The 15647-nt window shown below is 39.3% G+C and overlaps 1 long non-coding RNA gene across 1 annotated transcript; it reads left to right on the top strand.

Annotated features, from left to right (window-relative positions):
- The first annotated feature begins 4667 nt into the window (after positions 1-4667).
- LOC311066626 lies at positions 4668-6163 on the top strand. Its single transcript, XR_014603115.1, has 5 exons — positions 4668-4799; positions 5428-5502; positions 5605-5663; positions 5750-5848; positions 6035-6163. It is a non-coding gene; the product is annotated as an uncharacterized lncRNA (long non-coding RNA).
- Positions 6164-15647: the final 9484 nt, after the last annotated feature.

The following is a 15647-nucleotide window of genomic DNA, read 5'->3' as shown; positions in this document are numbered from 1 at the left end:
GAGCATTGCATGGAGAACGCAGTCTGTAGTTCTTGAATTGTCTCTTGAAGCACTGATCACTTGAAACTACCCCAACAAATAGCACTTACCAAATACAACAGGCGAGTTAGTGCCATTGTGAGGGTACCGAGGGTGACAGTAGTAGCAGCTGAAGATCTTGTCCAATTTCTAGCCTGAAACTCGGTAGGACTGGACGAGATCCTTTGCAGTCAGAGACACGTGGAGAATGTTGCCTGCTTTTAGGAAGAGCTGGTCTGAGCCATGTGGTTTACCAGCACCCAATATAAGTGTGTCCATGCCCCCTTGGCTTTGCCGTGGTCGTTGACACTCTGCTTTTCTGTAAAGCCCATCAAGTTTTGATTGCCGATATAACATCTTTGGAACGACTCAGCATTTTTCAGCATGGGTGGACTTTTCACACATTTAAAAGCACTTCATGCAAATACAACAATTATGAACTTTATTGCCCCTGAATTTAGAAAAGAGGTCAAGTCATTTTTAAAGGAAAGGCCTACACTAAATACATAAACAGGAATTGCAGACCAAACCTCTAGGTAAACCAGCACCATCTAGTGTTTACACTGTGTATGCTGCAACATGATTGCACTAAAGAGAAGCACTTATTCTTATATAGTATCAGGAATGCTTCCCTTTGTAGTCATCTAAAGAGGCTCTGTAAATGTAAGGGACCTGAATAAAAAAACATGGTCACAGGGGAGTCAGTCAGCAAATATTTACCCCAACTTGATAGCACTTTCTACTTTGGTTGAAAAGAAAGATGCTAAAGTTAGAGTAGACATCAACTGATTTTTTTAGACAAGAGGGAGAGTGCAAAAATGGCTGCAGAGGAGGATGCAAAATAGTGTCCAAATGTTGCTCCAAGTCATTAGCACTTAAAAGTTACAAGATGGAGGGAGAGGTATGAAGCAAAGACCTACACTAAATACAGAAACAGAGAGTGGCAGACCAAGCTTCTAGGTAAACAGCACCCTCTAGTGTTTTGAAAGGAAAGGCCTACACGAATGAACAATTATAAAAAATACATGGACACGGGGGAGTCAGTCAGCGTATATTTACCCCAACTTGATAGCACTTTCTACTGTGGTTGAAAAGAAAGATGCAAAAGTTAGAGTAGATATCAACTGTTATTCAGTCAAGAGGGCAAGGAAATGAAAAATGGCAGCAGAGAAGGATGCAAAAAAAAGTGTCCAAATGTTGCTTTAAGATGTTTTCACTTATACGTTGATGGGAGAGGTATAAGGGTTTACAATATTAGTTACACTGAAAAACTGAAATTCCATAGAAAAGAGGTTGAGTCTTGCCTGTAGTTCACTTCCTCATTAAAACTACCCCAAAGAGAAGCACTTATGAACACAGGACCAATCAATGCTCTCATTTGAAGTAATCTTAATGTGTTGAACTCTGTGATGAAATGAGCATTGCATGGAGAACGCAGTCTGTAGTTCTTGAATTGTCTCTTGAAGCACTGATCACTTGAAACTACCCCAACAAATAGCACTTACCAAATACAACAGACGAGTTAGTGCCATTGTGAGGGTACCGAGGGTGACAGTAGTAGCAGCTGAAGATCTTGTCCAGTTTCTAGCCTGAAACTCGGTAGGACTGGACGAGATCCTTTGCAGTCAGAGACACGTGGAGAATGTTGCCTGCTTTTAGGAAGAGCTGGTCTGAGCCATGTGGTTTACCAGCACCCAATATAAGTGTGTCCATGCCCCCTTGGCTTTGCCGTGGTCGTTGACACTCTGCTTTTCTGTAAAGCCCATCAAGTTTTGATTGCCGATATAACATCTTTGGAACGACTCAGCATTTTTCAGCATGGGTGGACTTTTCTCACATTTAAAAGCACTTCATGCAAATACAACAATTATGAACTTTATTGCCCCTGAATTTAGAAAAGAGGTCAAGTCATTTTTAAAGGAAAGGCCTACACTAAATACATAAACAGGAATTGCAGACCAAACCTCTAGGTAAACCAGCACCATCTAGTGTTTACACTGTGTATGCTGCAACATGATTGCACTAAAGAGAAGCACTTATTCTTATATAGTATCAGGAATGCTTCCCTTTGTAGTCATCTAAAGAGGCTCTGTAAATGTAAGGGACCTGAATAAAAAAACATGGTCACAGGGGAGTCAGTCAGCAAATATTTACCCCAACTTGATAGCACTTTCTACTTTGGTTGAAAAGAAAGATGCTAAAGTTAGAGTAGACATCAACTGACTTTTTTAGACAAGAGGGAGAGTGCAAAAATGGCTGCAGAGGAGGATGCAAAATAGTGTCCAAATGTTGCTCCAAGTCATTAGCACTTAAAAGTTACAAGATGGAGGGAGAGGTATGAAGCAAAGACCTACACTAAATACAGAAACAGAGAGTGGCAGACCAAGCTTCTAGGTAAACAGCACCCTCTAGTGTTTTGAAAGGAAAGGCCTACACGAATGAACAATTATAAAAAATACATGGACACAGGGGAGTCAGTCAGCGTATATTTACCCCAACTTGATAGCACTTTCTACTGTGGTTGAAAAGAAAGATGCAAAAGTTAGAGTAGATATCAACTGTTATTCAGTCAAGAGGGCAAGGAAATTAAAAATGGCAGCAGAGAAGGATGCAAAAAAAGTGTCCAAATGTTGCTTTAAGATGTTTTCACTTATACGTTGATGGGAGAGGTATAAGGGTTTACAATATTAGTTACACTGAAAAACTGAAATTCCATAGAAAAGAGGTTGAGTCTTGCCTGTAGTTCACTTCCTCATTAAAACTACCCCAAAGAGAAGCACTTATGAACACAGGACCAATCAATGCTCCCATTTGAAGTAATCTTAATGTGTTGAACTCTGTGATGAAATGAGCATTGCATGGAGAACGCAGTCTGTAGTTCTTGAATTGTCTCTTGAAGCACTGATCACTTGAAACTACCCCAACAAATAGCACTTACCAAATACAACAGACGAGTTAGTGCCATTGTGAGGGTACCGAGGGTGACAGTAGTAGCAGCTGAAGATCTTGTCCAATTTCTAGCCTGAAACTCGGTAGGACTGGACGAGATCCTTTGCAGTCAGAGACACGTGGAGAATGTTGCCTGCTTTTAGGAAGAGCTGGTCTGAGCCATGTGGTTTACCAGCACCCAATATAAGTGTGTCCATGCCCCCTTGGCTTTGCCGTGGTCGTTGACACTCTGCTTTTCTGTAAAGCCCATCAAGTTTTGATTGCCGATATAACATCTTTGGAACGACTCAGCATTTTTCAGCATGGGTGGACTTTTCACACATTTAAAAGCACTTCATGCAAATACAACAATTATGAACTTTATTGCCCCTGAATTTAGAAAAGAGGTCAAGTCATTTTTAAAGGAAAGGCCTACACTAAATACATAAACAGGAATTGCAGACCAAACCTCTAGGTAAACCAGCACCATCTAGTGTTTACACTGTGTATGCTGCAACATGATTGCACTAAAGAGAAGCACTTATTCTTATATAGTATCAGGAATGCTTCCCTTTGTAGTCATCTAAAGAGGCTCTGTAAATGTAAGGGACCTGAATAAAAAAACATGGTCACAGGGGAGTCAGTCAGCAAATATTTACCCCAACTTGATAGCACTTTCTACTTTGGTTGAAAAGAAAGATGCTAAAGTTAGAGTAGACATCAACTGATTTTTTTAGACAAGAGGGAGAGTGCAAAAATGGCTGCAGAGGAGGATGCAAAATAGTGTCCAAATGTTGCTCCAAGTCATTAGCACTTAAAAGTTACAAGATGGAGGGAGAGGTATGAAGCAAAGACCTACACTAAATACAGAAACAGAGAGTGGCAGACCAAGCTTCTAGGTAAACAGCACCCTCTAGTGTTTTGAAAGGAAAGGCCTACACGAATGAACAATTATAAAAAAAATACATGGACACATGGGAGTCAGTCAGCATATATTTACCCCAACTTGATAGCACTTTCTACTGTGGTTGAAAAGAAAGATGCAAAAGTTAGAGTAGATATCAACTGTTATTCAGTCAAGAGGGCAAGGAAATGAAAAATGGCAGCAGAGAAGGATGCAAAAAAAAGTGTCCAAATGTTGCTTTAAGATGTTTTCACTTATACGTTGATGGGAGAGGTATAAGGGTTTACAATATTAGTTACACTGAAAAACTGAAATTCCATAGAAAAGAGGTTGAGTCTTGCCTGTAGTTCACTTCCTCATTAAAACTACCCCAAAGAGAAGCACTTATGAACACAGGACCAATCAATGCTCCCATTTGAAGTAATCTTAATGTGTTGAACTCTGTGATGAAATGAGCATTGCATGGAGAACGCAGTCTGTAGTTCTTGAATTGTCTCTTGAAGCACTGATCACTTGAAACTACCCCAACAAATAGCACTTACCAAATACAACAGGCGAGTTAGTGCCATTGTGAGGGTACCGAGGGTGACAGTAGTAGCAGCTGAAGATCTTGTCCAATTTCTAGCCTGAAACTCGGTAGGACGGTAGGACTTTTTTATAACGCGACCGTTATTTAAATTAGCTAGTCGAACTGAACCAACCAATAAGGTGAGGTGACTTTTGAGTGAACATAATCCAGTTCCAGTCAATTCAGTAACGTTAGTAGATAAAAGTCTGTTAACGACAGCAACTATTTTGTTTTTACTATATTGTTGAAAATAAAACATGTATACCTTATCACTTCGTTATCGACTACCCCTCGCGTCAAAACTGTTCGTGAAAACCACCTCTTTTCCAGGGAGGAGATGATTCGCGCCGAATCACGCCGGTGATGCTCAAGGTTCTTGAGGTAAGCTCGCTGTACTTGAATTATAATTTTTTTACTCATGTTAATTTACAAAAACAATATTTCCTGCTACTGTTATTTTAATACTGGTTTAAAAGCTAGGTTACGACGAGATTTTGCGGGCAAAGAACTCGACTATTGTCAATACGTTAAAGTTAGCTGAAGCACGGCTAAACCAAGCAGCTTTATGTTGATCAATGCTGCGAATTTGCGTGGAAACCCCGATTCAAAATCGGCATAATTTTTTTCCACTTTCACACGAAATTCCAGATAATGAAGAGACCTTTATTAATAAATGGATTTTACACGCAAAATTTCGCCAAGCAATGGTAAACGTGACCGCACCTAGATTGTAACTTAGTGCTACTCGATTTACAATACACAAAATGTTATCTGTAAGGGTGTTTTAAAAATCGTCTAAGTTACTCTTTATTAATTTGATTAACGTTACGTATAAAATGTAGTCGTAGTAGTGGATTTGAAAGTTTGCTGAAATGATTAGCAATATGTCATAAGTGCTCTTGAGCCAGTGATGTGCAGGCTAGGTAACTGTTAGCATACAATAACTTACATGTGCTAACTTTATATCAAATAAGTGACCTTTGCATTATGTCTAATATTTATTACACAGCAAATGAACCAATCAGAAGATGGACCATTTTCCACCGACCACCGTGTTCAGTCTCACCAGATTTAATTTATTCAGGTAAGCATTGCAGTAAAACTCACTAAATCATTAATTCATATCAAATCAAGCATTCTAAACAACTTAAGTTTTTATTTTTGCATTCTTTTGATCTATTATTAGGCCAAGGAGTCCGACCCGACCAGGAAGGTGCCTAATAAGCATAGCCTATCAGCGCACAGGTAGGTTAACTACTGAGGGAAAGAAAAAGATCATCACATGGGGATTTCTTGCATCATGTATCTTACTGTGTATTTGTCTCAAACAGCTGTCCCTTCACTGCAAACAAGTTGAAATTGGCTAGCCTAAATCCCTGATTGCAGTTAAGCCTACGAATCTCAGCATTTTTGGAGAGAATTAAGGAAATGTAAGTATTAAAATTTAATCTGGCATAATTTAGTTTACAGTTCAACTGAAATGTTTGAATGTGCTGACAAAAGAGTGTTACTTACAAATATATATATTCTGAATTATAGTATGATGGAGATTAAAAACAATTTGATGCTTGTGTAATTTTCTCCTCTCTCTCTCTCCCTATTATATTTTTATATAGTGTTGGAACTGCGATCTTCTCTGAAGAAGAACTGAGCACATTTGTGTTGGTGGACACGTTTGCATCCAGGAAACGGGACTGATGCATATGTCACACTTTTCTGGAAACACTTCAGGAGTTTCAAAGTCGCGATCTGATTGGTTGAATTCTACAGGATGTTCGGGAGATGTGAGTGTCGTGTTCTTTATCGGTTCGCCTGGAAACAAATGTCGTGACACCAAAACCCCTCGTGGAAGAAGAATGCTATTGTGCTTACAACTGTGACAATGAGCGCTTACCAGGATCAACTAAACGCTGGATTTTCAAAAGTATTTGAAGTTTGCAGCTCCATTGTTGCCGTAAAATTGCTTAACGTTCTTGAATGAATAATTTATTAGATGCAGCCAGTCTGTTATTGTAGGGACATCAACATCATATATTATCACGCCCCTAAACATGACGCAGAACAAAACGAACTGTGATTGGTTGCGTTACATGTCAGTCAAACGTCCTCTTGGGTTGTCCTTGGTCAAGAAAAGCTGCAATAGAGTCTAGGGATAGGTCTGGCTAAACAAGACTAAGTTCTGAACAGGATAAGTTAATTTAGGTTTAGGTTCATTTATGTATTTTTCACAAAGGTGAACAAAATGCTTATTCCCAAAGATTGGCTTATTAAAGACTGATTTTATGATCACTTTTACTTCAATGCTGTGAAAAAGATGGAGGAGTACAGACATTGATAATAATAATGAGAACTGTTTCTTGAGCATCAAATCATCGTATAAGAATGATTTCTGAAGGATCATGTGACACTGAAAACTTGGAGTAATGATGCTGAAAATTCAGTTTTGATCACATGAATAAAATAATATTTTTTAAATATATTCAAATAGAAAACAGCTGTTTTACATTGTAATAATATTTCACAATATTTACTGTTTTTACTGTACTTTTGTATCAAATAAAATATTTGGTGAGCATAAGAGATTTCTTTCAAAAACATTAAAATGCTTAATATTTTCTAAACTTGGCCACCAATGTACATCAAGCCAAAAATGTTTTGGAAATAAGTGAAATTATTTTGAAGGTGGGGAAGTGTGTCATGTTACCTAATGAGATTGAGAAAATAATGTTTTATCCTATGTTGGACATTTCCTTTTTGACTGCTTTAAATTGTATTGTTCTATTCTGGATTGAATTTAATTGTTGATATGTCAGTCATTATAATAAATAAGATAATCAACCACAGACTTTATTTTGTCAAATGCTTATTTTGTTTAGGATTTAGGATTTTAGATACCTTTCTTAACACAGTGTGTGTAGCCAAGGATAGCACATAATGTGTTAATGTTACACATGTTTACACATCTTTTACACATATTTTACACATCTTTATGTTAACCTTTCTGACACATTTAGTGTGTTAAACTCATTAACACAGTGAATGAGTTGAAATTAACACAAATCTAGTAGTCCTGGAGCTCACCCACAGATGTGTTAAAATTTAACACAGGTTGTGTCATTTTTGACACATTCTTTCTAAGAGTGTATGAAGCAAAGACCTACACTAAATACAGAAACAGAGAGTGGCAGACCAAGCTTCTAGGTAAACAGCACCCTCTAGTGTTTTGAAAGGAAAGGCCTACACGAATGAACAATTATAAAAAATACATGGACACAGGGGAGTCAGTCAGCGTATATTTACCCCAACTTGATAGCACTTTCTACTGTGGTTGAAAAGTAAGATGCAAAAGTTAGAGTAGATATCAACTGTTATTCAGTCAAGAGGGCAAGGAAATGAAAAATGGCAGCAGAGAAGGATGCAAAAAAAAGTGTCCAAATGTTGCTTTAAGATGTGTTCACTTATACGTTGATGGGAGAGGTATAAGGGTTTACAATATTAGTTACACTGAAAAACTGAAATTCCATAGAAAAGAGGTTGAGTCTTGCCTGTAGTTCACTTCCTCATTAAAACTACCCCAAAGAGAAGCACTTATGAACACAGGACCAATCAATGCTCCCATTTGAAGTAATCTTAATGTGTTGAACTCTGTGATGAAATGAGCATTGCATGGAGAACGCAGTCTGTAGTTCTTGAATTGTCTCTTGAAGCACTGATCACTTGAAACTACCCCAACAAATAGCACTTACCAAATACAACAGGCGAGTTAGTGCCATTGTAAGGGTACCGAGGGTGACAGTAGTAGCAGCTGAAGATCTTGTCCAATTTCTAGCCTGAAACTCGGTAGGACTGGACGAGATCCTTTGCAGTCAGAGACACGTGGAGAATGTTGCCTGCTTTTAGGAAGAGCTGGTCTGAGCCATGTGGTTTAACAGCACCCAATATAAGTGTGTCCATGCCCCCTTGGCTTTGCCGTGGTCGTTGACACTCTGCTTTTCTGTAAAGCCCATCAAGTTTTGATTGCCGATATAACATCTTTGGAACGACTCAGCATTTTTCAGCATGGGTGGACTTTTCACACATTTAAAAGCACTTCATGCAAATACAACAATTATGAACTTTATTGCCCCTGAATTTAGAAAAGAGGTCAAGTCATTTTTAAAGGAAAGGCCTACACTAAATACATAAACAGGAATTGCAGACCAAACCTCTAGGTAAACCAGCACCATCTAGTGTTTACACTGTGTATGCTGCAACATGATTGCACTAAAGAGAAGCACTTATTCTTATATAGTATCAGCAATGCTTCCCTTTGTAGTCATCTAAAGAGGCTCTGTAAATGTAAGGGACCTGAATAAAAAAACATGGTCACAGGGGAGTCAGTCAGCAAATATTTACCCCAACTTGATAGCACTTTCTACTTTGGTTGAAAAGAAAGATGCTAAAGTTAGAGTAGACATCAACTGACTTTTTTAGACAAGAGGGAGAGTGCAAAAATGGCTGCAGAGGAGGATGCAAAATAGTGTCCAAATGTTGCTCCAAGTCATTAGCACTTAAAAGTTACAAGATGGAGGGAGAGGTATGAAGCAAAGACCTACACTAAATACAGAAACAGAGAGTGGCAGACCAAGCTTCTAGGTAAACAGCACCCTCTAGTGTTTTGAAAGGAAAGGCCTACACGAATGAACAATTATAAAAAATACATGGACACAGGGGAGTCAGTCAGCGTATATTTACCCCAACTTGATAGCACTTTCTACTGTGGTTGAAAAGAAAGATGCAAAAGTTAGAGTAGATATCAACTGTTATTCAGTCAAGAGGGCAAGGAAATGAAAAATGGCAGCAGAGAAGGATGCAAAAAAAAGTGTCCAAATGTTGCTTTAAGATGTTTTCACTTATACGTTGATGGGAGAGGTATAAGGGTTTACAATATTAGTTACACTGAAAAACTGAAATTCCATAGAAAAGAGGTTGAGTCTTGCCTGTAGTTCACTTCCTCATTAAAACTACCCCAAAGAGAAGCACTTATGAACACAGGACCAATCAATGCTCCCATTTGAAGTAATCTTAATGTGTTGAACTCTGTGATGAAATGAGCATTGCATGGAGAACGCAGTCTGTAGTTCTTGAATTGTCTCTTGAAGCACTGATCACTTGAAACTACCCCAACAAATAGCACTTACCAAATACAACAGGCGAGTTAGTGCCATTGTGAGGGTACCGAGGGTGACAGTAGTAGCAGCTGAAGATCTTGTCCAATTTCTAGCCTGAAACTCGGTAGGACTGGACGAGATCCTTTGCAGTCAGAGACACGTGGAGAATGTTGCCTGCTTTTAGGAAGAGCTGGTCTGAGCCATGTGGTTTACCAGCACCCAATATAAGTGTGTCCATGCCCCCTTGGCTTTGCCGTGGTCGTTGACACTCTGCTTTTCTGTAAAGCCCATCAAGTTTTGATTGCCGATATAACATCTTTGGAACGACTCAGCATTTTTCAGCATGGGTGGACTTTTCACACATTTAAAAGCACTTCATGCAAATACAACAATTATGAACTTTATTGCCCCTGAATTTAGAAAAGAGGTCAAGTCATTTTTAAAGGAAAGGCCTACACTAAATACATAAACAGGAATTGCAGACCAAACCTCTAGGTAAACCAGCACCATCTAGTGTTTACACTGTGTATGCTGCAACATGATTGCACTAAAGAGAAGCACTTATTCTTATATAGTATCAGGAATGCTTCCCTTTGTAGTCATCTAAAGAGGCTCTGTAAATGTAAGGGACCTGAATAAAAAAACATGGTCACAGGGGAGTCAGTCAGCAAATATTTACCCCAACTTGATAGCACTTTCTACTTTGGTTGAAAAGAAAGATGCTAAAGTTAGAGTAGACATCAACTGATTTTTTTAGACAAGAGGGAGAGTGCAAAAATGGCTGCAGAGGAGGATGCAAAATAGTGTCCAAATGTTGCTCCAAGTCATTAGCACTTAAAAGTTACAAGATGGAGGGAGAGGTATGAAGCAAAGACCTACACTAAATACAGAAACAGAGAGTGGCAGACCAAGCTTCTAGGTAAACAGCACCCTCTAGTGTTTTGAAAGGAAAGGCCTACACGAATGAACAATTATAAAAAAAATACATGGACACAGGGGAGTCAGTCAGCGTATATTAGGGTGACCATACGTCCTGTTTTACCCGGACATATCTGGCCAGGATTTCGAGATCGCCCAAAATGCTCGGGATTCGTCTTTTGCTTTCTACAGTCACCATTCATTATGTTTACATTATTACGTTATTTGACACTGACACGTACGTGCCAGCTTTGCAGGTCATGCATTCTGATTCACACGGATCCCGATCGAGACGAAAACACAGGAATTTTCTTAGCAATGCTTACACGCACATCAACCGATCACTTGTTTAGCGTTCATGTAAACACTACATTCAGATTAACCAATCGGAATTAATTCAGTACTACTGAATCAAAAGGTGTACATGTAAACAAAATGAATGGCGACGAGAAAGCAAAAGCCGAATCGCGGATATTTTGGGCGATCTCGAAATCCCGGCCGGACATGACCTGGAATATGGTCACCCTAGCGTATATTTACCCCAACTTGATAGCACTTTCTACTGTGGTTGAAAAGAAAGATGCAAAAGTTAGAGTAGATATCAACTGTTATTCAGTCAAGAGGGCAAGGAAATGAAAAATGGCAGCAGAGAAGGATACAAAAAAAAGTGTCCAAATGTTGCTTTAAGATGTTTTCACTTATACGTTGATGGGAGAGGTATAAGGGTTTACAATATTAGTTACACTGAAAAACTGAAATTCCATAGAAAAGAGGTTGAGTCTTGCCTGTAGTTCACTTCCTCATTAAAACTACCCCAAAGAGAAGCACTTATGAACACAGGACCAATCAATGCTCCCATTTGAAGTAATCTTAATGTGTTGAACTCTGTGATGAAATGAGCATTGCATGGAGAACGCAGTCTGTAGTTCTTGAATTGTCTCTTGAAGCACTGATCACTTGAAACTACCCCAACAAATAGCACTTACCAAATACAACAGGCGAGTTAGTGCCATTGTGAGGGTACCGAGGGTGACAGTAGTAGCAGCTGAAGATCTTGTCCAATTTCTAGCCTGAAACTCGGTAGGACTGGACGAGATCCTTTGCAGTCAGAGACACGTGGAGAATGTTGCCTGCTTTTAGGAAGAGCTGGTCTGAGCCATGTGGTTTACCAGCACCCAATATAAGTGTGTCCATGCCCCCTTGGCTTTGCCGTGGTCGTTGACACTCTGCTTTTCTGTAAAGCCCATCAAGTTTTGATTGCCGATATAACATCTTTGGAACGACTCAGCATTTTTCAGCATGGGTGGACTTTTCACACATTTAAAAGCACTTCATGCAAATACAACAATTATGAACTTTATTGCCCCTGAATTTAGAAAAGAGGTCAAGTCATTTTTAAAGGAAAGGCCTACACTAAATACATAAACAGGAATTGCAGACCAAACCTCTAGGTAAACCAGCACCATCTAGTGTTTACACTGTGTATGCTGCAACATGATTGCACTAAAGAGAAGCACTTATTCTTATATAGTATCAGCAATGCTTCCCTTTGTAGTCATCTAAAGAGGCTCTGTAAATGTAAGGGACCTGAATAAAAAAACATGGTCACAGGGGAGTCAGTCAGCAAATATTTACCCCAACTTGATAGCACTTTCTACTTTGGTTGAAAAGAAAGATGCTAAAGTTAGAGTAGACATCAACTGACTTTTTTAGACAAGAGGGAGAGTGCAAAAATGGCTGCAGAGGAAAAGTTTTGATTGCCGATATAACATAGAAAAGAGGTTGAGTCTTGCCTGTAGTTCACTTCCTCATTAAAACTACCCCAAAGAGAAGCACTTATGAACACAGGACCAATCAATGCTCCCATTTGAAGTAATCTTAATGTGTTGAACTCTGTGATGAAATGAGCATTGCATGGAGAACGCAGTCTGTAGTTCTTGAATTGTCTCTTGAAGCACTGATCACTTGAAACTACCCCAACAAATAGCACTTACCAAATACAACAGGCGAGTTAGTGCCATTGTGAGGGTACCGAGGGTGACAGTAGTAGCAGCTGAAGATCTTGTCCAATTTCTAGCCTGAAACTCGGTAGGACTGGACGAGATCCTTTGCAGTCAGAGACACGTGGAGAATGTTGCCTGCTTTTAGGAAGAGCTGGTCTGAGCCATGTGGTTTACCAGCACCCAATATAAGTGTGTCCATGCCCCCTTGGCTTTGCCGTGGTCGTTGACACTCTGCTTTTCTGTAAAGCCCATCAAGTTTTGATTGCCGATATAACATCTTTGGAACGACTCAGCATTTTTCAGCATGGGTGGACTTTTCACACATTTAAAAGCACTTCATGCAAATACAACAATTATGAACTTTATTGCCCCTGAATTTAGAAAAGAGGTCAAGTCATTTTTAAAGGAAAGGCCTACACTAAATACATAAACAGGAATTGCAGACCAAACCTCTAGGTAAACCAGCACCATCTAGTGTTTACACTGTGTATGCTGCAACATGATTGCACTAAAGAGAAGCACTTATTCTTATATAGTATCAGGAATGCTTCCCTTTGTAGTCATCTAAAGAGGCTCTGTAAATGTAAGGGACCTGAATAAAAAAACATGGTCACAGGGGAGTCAGTCAGCAAATATTTACCCCAACTTGATAGCACTTTCTACTTTGGTTGAAAAGAAAGATGCTAAAGTTAGAGTAGACATCAACTGATTTTTTTAGACAAGAGGGAGAGTGCAAAAATGGCTGCAGAGGAGGATGCAAAATAGTGTCCAAATGTTGCTCCAAGTCATTAGCACTTAAAAGTTACAAGATGGAGGGAGAGGTATGAAGCAAAGACCTACACTAAATACAGAAACAGAGAGTGGCAGACCAAGCTTCTAGGTAAACAGCACCCTCTAGTGTTTTGAAAGGAAAGGCCTACACGAATGAACAATTATAAAAAAAATACATGGACACAGGGGAGTCAGTCAGCGTATATTAGGGTGACCATACGTCCTGTTTTACCCGGACATATCTGGCCAGGATTTCGAGATCGCCCAAAATGCTCGGGATTCGTCTTTTGCTTTCTACAGTCACCATTCATTATGTTTACATTATTACGTTATTTGACACTGACACGTACGTGCCAGCTTTGCAGGTCATGCATTCTGATTCACACGGATCCCGATCGAGACGAAAACACAGGAATTTTCTTAGCAATGCTTACACGCACATCAACCGATCACTTGTTTAGCGTTCATGTAAACACTACATTCAGATTAACCAATCGGAATTAATTCAGTACTACTGAATCAAAAGGTGTACATGTAAACAAAATGAATGGCGACGAGAAAGCAAAAGCCGAATCGCGGATATTTTGGGCGATCTCGAAATCCCGGCCGGACATGACCTGGAATATGGTCACCCTAGCGTATATTTACCCCAACTTGATAGCACTTTCTACTGTGGTTGAAAAGAAAGATGCAAAAGTTAGAGTAGATATCAACTGTTATTCAGTCAAGAGGGCAAGGAAATGAAAAATGGCAGCAGAGAAGGATACAAAAAAAAGTGTCCAAATGTTGCTTTAAGATGTTTTCACTTATACGTTGATGGGAGAGGTATAAGGGTTTACAATATTAGTTACACTGAAAAACTGAAATTCCATAGAAAAGAGGTTGAGTCTTGCCTGTAGTTCACTTCCTCATTAAAACTACCCCAAAGAGAAGCACTTATGAACACAGGACCAATCAATGCTCCCATTTGAAGTAATCTTAATGTGTTGAACTCTGTGATGAAATGAGCATTGCATGGAGAACGCAGTCTGTAGTTCTTGAATTGTCTCTTGAAGCACTGATCACTTGAAACTACCCCAACAAATAGCACTTACCAAATACAACAGGCGAGTTAGTGCCATTGTGAGGGTACCGAGGGTGACAGTAGTAGCAGCTGAAGATCTTGTCCAATTTCTAGCCTGAAACTCGGTAGGACTGGACGAGATCCTTTGCAGTCAGAGACACGTGGAGAATGTTGCCTGCTTTTAGGAAGAGCTGGTCTGAGCCATGTGGTTTACCAGCACCCAATATAAGTGTGTCCATGCCCCCTTGGCTTTGCCGTGGTCGTTGACACTCTGCTTTTCTGTAAAGCCCATCAAGTTTTGATTGCCGATATAACATCTTTGGAACGACTCAGCATTTTTCAGCATGGGTGGACTTTTCACACATTTAAAAGCACTTCATGCAAATACAACAATTATGAACTTTATTGCCCCTGAATTTAGAAAAGAGGTCAAGTCATTTTTAAAGGAAAGGCCTACACTAAATACATAAACAGGAATTGCAGACCAAACCTCTAGGTAAACCAGCACCATCTAGTGTTTACACTGTGTATGCTGCAACATGATTGCACTAAAGAGAAGCACTTATTCTTATATAGTATCAGCAATGCTTCCCTTTGTAGTCATCTAAAGAGGCTCTGTAAATGTAAGGGACCTGAATAAAAAAACATGGTCACAGGGGAGTCAGTCAGCAAATATTTACCCCAACTTGATAGCACTTTCTACTTTGGTTGAAAAGAAAGATGCTAAAGTTAGAGTAGACATCAACTGACTTTTTTAGACAAGAGGGAGAGTGCAAAAATGGCTGCAGAGGAGGATGCAAAATAGTGTCCAAATGTTGCTCCAAGTCATTAGCACTTAAAAGTTACAAGATGGAGGGAGAGGTATGAAGCAAAGACCTACACTAAATACAGAAACAGAGAGTGGCAGACCAAGCTTCTAGGTAAACAGCACCCTCTAGTGTTTTGAAAGGAAAGGCCTACACGAATGAACAATTATAAAAAATACATGGACACAGGGGAGTCAGTCAGCGTATATTTACCCCAACTTGATAGCACTTTCTACTGTGGTTGAAAAGAAAGATGCAAAAGTTAGAGTAGATATCAACTGTTAATCAGTCAAGAGGGCAAGGAAATGAAAAATGGCAGCAGAGAAGGATGCAAAAAAAAGTGTCGAAATGTTGCTTTAAGATGTTTTCACTTATACGTTGATGGGAGAGGTATAAGGGTTTACAATATTAGTTACACTGAAAAACTGAAATTCCATAGAAAAGAGGTTGAGTCTTGCCTGTAGTTCACTTCCTCATTAAAACTACCCCAAAGAGAAGCACTTATGAACACAGGACCA

The sequence above is a fragment of the Abramis brama genome (genome assembly GCF_963993115.1).
Source record: "Abramis brama genome assembly, chromosome: 16".
NCBI classification, from domain to species: domain Eukaryota; kingdom Metazoa; phylum Chordata; class Actinopteri; order Cypriniformes; family Leuciscidae; genus Abramis; species Abramis brama.
Note: the sequence above shows the minus strand (reverse complement) of the source record. Positions and strands in the feature narration are given on the sequence as shown.